This window comes from Camellia sinensis, chromosome 5 (assembly GCF_055761805.1).
Source record: "Camellia sinensis isolate YWXY chromosome 5, ASM5576180v1, whole genome shotgun sequence".
In the NCBI taxonomy this organism is placed as follows: domain Eukaryota; kingdom Viridiplantae; phylum Streptophyta; class Magnoliopsida; order Ericales; family Theaceae; genus Camellia; species Camellia sinensis.
Genome location: NC_138965.1, coordinates 39321478 through 39327902, shown reverse-complemented (window position 1 = coordinate 39327902; position 6425 = coordinate 39321478).

Sequence of the window (6425 nt, the reverse complement as noted above, 5' to 3'; positions counted from 1 at the left end):
TCTATCTTGCATTAATGATTCTTGGTCGTTTTTGATAATTGCTATTTTGTTTGTTCAGTACCGATTTGCCAACTGTTAGGGTTTTGTTCGGTAATATAATGCTAAACAGAAACATTTAGTTCAGTAGATGGGTTGCGAATAGTAATATTTTGTTCGGCATTGGCATGCTGAATGGCTTCATTTTATAGGATTTTTTTTCCCTGGTTGTGGTTTTCTGAGGATTTTTTCCTCTAAAACCCTTTGTATCGAGGGTTTTACCCCGAAATAAACCAAAATAAAATGTGATGGGAAGCTGGAGGGTACCTGAGAGAAGGAGAAAGAGATTGTTGAAGAGATTTCCAAAGAGATTTCCGACTTATAGGAGAAGAAGAAAGAAAAGGATCGTCGTTCACTAAGAGAAGGAGAAAGAGACAGTCGATTCGTCATTCTTCAACATGAGAGGGTGTGCAAAATTAGGCGTGATTGTTGGACAATCTTCACAGTATTACGAATAAATTATGTTTGTGTACTTAATTGAAAAATCTAGAAATCCCCTAGATATTGATTTGTGATTATGTAACAATTTTAAGCAGTATATAGTAATCCCAATCAAACAATCAAAATCAACACAATGATTTTAACGTGGAAAAACCATAATTGGACACCTCCAACTGTGATTAAAAAACCACGGGCAACAGCTATAAAACAATCCACTAAGAAGATTTAAAGGAATTACACAGGTATACTCTCAATTACCTAGCGAATCCACGCCTAATTGAACCAACCTCTATGTGCCTCTTCCAACCCCGTCTTCACCTCGGAATTGTCTTTACGATGAGCCACTCCAGAATCCACCGAAGCTTCAGGCTCGAATTCTTCAGAATCCACCGAAGAACAACTCTCTCTCTCTTGTGTATAACAAACAAAACCTTTGATGTACTCTCTTTAAACCATGAGTTGAATACTCAATAAAATATCAAAGAAAACTAACAAAATATCCCCAGATATAAACCTTAAGATCCAAAAAGAAGATCTGGAGAAGTTCACTTAGCTTTGGGAGAAAACCAAGTATTTATAGAAAACCAAAAGTAATCCTAGATTTGGAAGAAAATCAACTTCTTAAAGAAATCCTTGTCAAACGGGATTGCTAATAAAAAAAACCTAACAATCGCCCCCTTTGGCAATGCCATGACAAAACACACCTAACAAATAAAATCCTAATCATGCCAACCCATAACAGCCAACAAAAGCCAACTTCTTTCTCAAGGTCATGATCTGCAAAACAGTTATTAGTGCCACAAGCTCCAAAACAACAATTAGTCCCACAAGAGTATATGAAAAAGCAATAGACATATGACACAGTTATCTTGAAACATGAGATGGAAAACATGAATAGATGAAAACTAGGACTCATAAAAAACACCTCTCAAACAACAAAAGCAAGATCATAAACCAACCCAAGCAATGATATGACGATGTAAATATCAGGAACATGCAAGAAGGAAATAATTAGCAAACAGTGCATAACAACATGCAAAACAACTAAAGCCAATCTCCCTTACCAAATAAATCAAAGTGTTCATGCTAAACAACTCTTGCAATGAAAAACCAAACTCCCTTAACAACCCAAAACAAGAAGAACCAAACTCCCCCTCACTAAAAGCAACCACAAACACTAAAAACAGTGAACAAGAAGAAAAAGACAAAAAATAATATGGTGGAGCAAGCAAGGAATTTCAGATTTGTACCTTAAAACACACAAGATATCCAAGAAGCACAATTACTAGTAAACACAATGTGCATAGTCTGTAGAAGATTCCTCATGAAATAAAGTGATGCATTATGTGAAAAGCATAGATCCCATGATAAAAAGTGTGTGTGTGACTCTTGGAGTTCGACAAACACTAGATTCAATCCTAGTAGTGATATGAAAGCTGGACTTCCGACAAGAGAATCTAAGCATGACAAAGGAAAGTCAAACCACTAGGAATCAAAGGGTATTTGGTGAGTAAAAGCGGAGGCTCCCCCTCAATCAATGAATCTTTTTTTTTTTTTTCACACACTTTTTCTTTTCTTTCTTGTGCATATTTTTTCTTTTTCTTTTTCTTTTTCATTTTCTTTTTCTTTTTCTTTTGCACAATCATTGACGGATGACACGCTCAAGATTATGGAAACCGAACCAGAGAAGTATGGATATAATAAGGATGGCCTGGTTGGTGACTCTGAGGTAGCCTTTTCCTTATGGCTGGACTACAAAGAATAGAGGGGAAAGCCGTGGAGATGCAAAAAGATGGTAGGTGGTTAAGAGACTCAACATCACCCATGATATGCTAGTATAGGTCAATTCCTCTAGAAAAGCAAAAGATACAATGCCAGAAGTCCATAGAAAAAAAATAATCACTAAGGTGGAAGACTCCAAAATTTGCTAATCCAAGAGTGTATACAGAATGAGACATACTAATCAAAAAATACACATTCCAAAACGAGTAATGACCACAGAAAGCACACATCTATTAACATGTAATGGTTATTCTCATCAATTCCAATATGCACCAAGGACTACTCAAAAATTTCAAGCTTGCAAAACCATACTAAGAAAATCTTTTTAGGAATTTTTTTTTTCAATTTTTTTTTTTTTAACTAAAGCAAGACAAAAAAAATGAACAAGCACACATGTAATGGCAAAAAAAAAACACACACAGAAACCCAAAAACTAAAATGACAAAACAAATTAACACAAGTCAATTTTTCTAACCCAAACCGCTTTAGTATGAACAAAGTTGTGAGCATTGCAGTTCTTGGGTGGTGTCTTGACGTTGTGGTTCCTTTCCTCTATAATAGGAACCCGTCTCGACATGATTTCCAACTTCCAATTTTTAGGTCTAGGAAAATACATCCGCCCATGCAACTTATAACAATAAGGGCGAATATGACCATGCATACCACAATGATGACAAATAAAAATAGGGTGTACATGGTGTACCTTCTTTTCTTTTACCTTACCAACTCTAGGAAATTTGAGAATTCCATCCTTATGTTGAATTTTTTGTTCTCCCTTTCCTTGAGTTCTTGTATCATGAGATGTAGAGGCACTCTGTTTTTGCTCTTTGTTATCACCAAAGCCAATACCACTCTTGTCACAACTCATTTGTTAAGACCCAATGATATCCTCCAAAGTCTTTGATCCTTTGTTTCAAAGGTCAATGGTAGCCATAGCACACTTGAGCTCTTTCTCTTTCTTGATCAATAGTTCTTCCAAAGCAACTTGTGACATCTCGAGAGATTCAATCTTTTCTTCATCCATGGCATGGGTTTCCAGTAGCTCATTCCTCTCTGTCTCACAAGTCAATAGTTTTGCACAAAGAGCTTGTCGGTCATCAGCTATCTTGATGGCATCAATCCTAGCCTCGGAAATCTCTTCTTTTAGTTTGACATTCTCACTTTCACATGCTTTGAGTTTCATAGTGCATTTGCCATTCAATTTGGATAACTTAAGAGATTCCTTATACAGCTTTTTATAAGCTTGCTCAAGCTCTTCATCATCACTCTCCGAGAATTCATCATCAGTGGCATTCTCAATCGACCTCTTTGGATACTCTGCTTGTCCTTCAGTTTCGGAAGCCACCATGAAAGCAAGGAATTGTATATGACCCTCTTCGCCCTGATCTTCGTTGTCACTTTCATCTTTATCAGATTCTGACTCATCATCCCAAGTGATGGCGAGGGCTTTCTTCTTCCTCAAACGAGTGGGGCATTCTGAAGCAAAGTGGCCAAATCCTTGGCATTCATAGCATTGGAGTCTTTCAGAGTTCCCTTGTATCTTTCCTTTCTCCTTCTTGGCTATAGAATTAATTTTGAGTTTATCTTTGCCTTTAGATTTATAAGTATGAGTAGATTCCAAAAGATTAGGATTCTTTTTCAAAAAAGATTTTTTAAATTGTTTAACAAAAGCAGCCGTAATCTTGGAATCTATCTCACAATCCTCATCAAAATCCTCTCCAACTCTATGAGCACTACTAAAAGAAATATCTTTTTGTTTCTTTTTGAAATTCCTATGTGCCTCATAAATTTGGAGATTTCCAACCAACTGATCTAGCTTGAGGTTGTCAACATCTTGAGCCTCCTCAATAGCCGTAACTTTTGGTTGGAACCGATCAGGCAAGGATCTCAAAATTTTTCACACAACTTTGGATTCTGGTATTTTTTCACCTAAATTGAAGCTGGAATTTACAATGTCACTCAACTTCGCATAAAATTCATCAAAGGTCTCACTTTCTTTCATTGAAAGGTTTTCGAAACTAGATGTGAGCCTTTGAAGTTTTGAGCGTTTAACAGAATGAGTGCCCTCATGAATAGTTTGTAAGATATCCCAAGCCTCTTTTGCGACTTCACAATTACAAATACGACTAAACTCTTCAGGTGTGACAGCGCAAAAGAGAGAATTGATAGCTTTACTATTCCAGCTACTATTTTGGTAATCAATTGTGTCCCACTTATCAATTGGTTTGGGGAAAGTTACTCCATCAACGGTAATTGTTGGTTCAGTCCACCCATTCATGACGAATTGCCAAACTTTTTCATCAATAGATTTTAAAAAAGATCTCATCCGAGCTTTCCAAAAAGAATAATTGGATCCGTCAAGTAGGGTGGTCGAACCATAGAATTTCCCTCACGAATTGTATCCATTATCACAAATCAAACAAGATCTCGTTCTAAAAGAATTTTTTTTTAAAAATAGAATGACCCGCTCTGATACCAATTGAAAAATCTAGAAATCCCCTAGATATTGATTTGTGATTATGTAACAATTTTAAGCAGTATATAGTTATAGCGGTCCCGATATTTCCTATTGTTGTTTAACTATAATCCGGACTCGGTTCCGTAGATTCGTTGTTATCTTATCCTCATTTCTATCCCTTACTCTTTTAATTAGAATTTTGGGTTGTGTTGGGCAGGTTGGGAATAAGTGGGTCGTGTTTTAAAACTTAGAAATTTTGCCCAGGTTTTGGTCTCTCCGCTCGAACGGCGATTTGACGCTCGAGCGGGATTTTGTTGTTGCCTCTCCGCTCGAGCGGCAGTTTGGACGCTCGAGCGTGAATTTCCTTCTCTCAGCATTTTGGTCGTCTGCAGAAAATTCTGGGAGAGTGCACCCGGCGCTCGAGCGGATCTTTGGACGCTCGAGCGTGAACCTGTGTCTATACGCTCGAGCGGGGTGTTGTACGCTCGAGCGGACCTGCTTTTATATCAGTTCGTGAAACCACCTTTTTGATCACTTTTTGATTTCCTTTCTCTCTCTTACTTTTTCAAAACCTCCATTGGAGAGCACCTCACTCTAAAACCGAACTTCTCTCTTAGGATTGATCTACCTAGAGTGTTTTCCTCACCTTGGGCCTTTGTAAGAAGTGTGTTGATCGTCGAGGGCTTTGTTGAGATCTGAGAAATTTGGGATTTGGAGCACTTCTGAGTTTTACTCATCTTCTCCCTTGGAGCTCTGAATTTGAGGTAGGGATATCCTACTCCTCTCTATGGATTTGTCTTTAAATTTTGGTAATTTGAGAGGTTGGGGTTGGTTTGGTAATTTTGTGAAAGTTTGGGCCTTTTGTGTTATTTTACAAAAGTTGGGGTTTTATTTGTAATAAACCTAGATGCATGTTTGGTATAGAGAAATGGAATAAATGTTGAATCATTGATGAAAATGGGACCTAAGGGTGGTAATGGTAATTATGGAAAATGACCTAATTACATTGTTTAATTAATTGAGATAATTAATTGTGGGAAATGAGGAAATGAAATGGAATTGTTGAGATTGGGAGTGCATGGGGTTAAAGGGTGTAGTTGAATTATTTATCACTCGCCGAATTGAAATGTCGATTGAATATCCATTGTGCATTTATTTCCTGCTTAGAAATAATTGCTTTGGGTTACCGGTGGAGGGTAGTGTTGATTGTTGTAGACAATGCTTGATGATTAGGCAAACTAAAACTAATCAATTGGATGTGTCATAGAGCATGTCGGTTGATAGAATACATTAATTTTATGTATTGATTGATTGCATATGTGATTCTGTGTTTATATGCATTACTTGTGTATGGGAGGAGATAGGGGATGTACTCCACGGTTTAGGGGAAGATGGGGGATGTACCTCTAAACCGGTTAATGGTTTAGGGGAAGATGGGGGATGTACCTCTAAACCGGTTGTTGGAATGTTGATATAGCTCATATGCTTATCGGTTGAAGTGTTGATACAGCTCATATGCTTATCTGTTGTAGTAGTGATATAGCTCATATGCTTATCTATTGAAAAGTTTGTTTGATTTGATATAGCACTAAAATGTATATCATCATTGTTTGCGAAGTATGGGAGTAGTTTATGTGTTATTGATACAACACCATAATGTGTATCCACCTTGGATTTCGAAAGTGTTCTAGTGATGAACTATAATCTC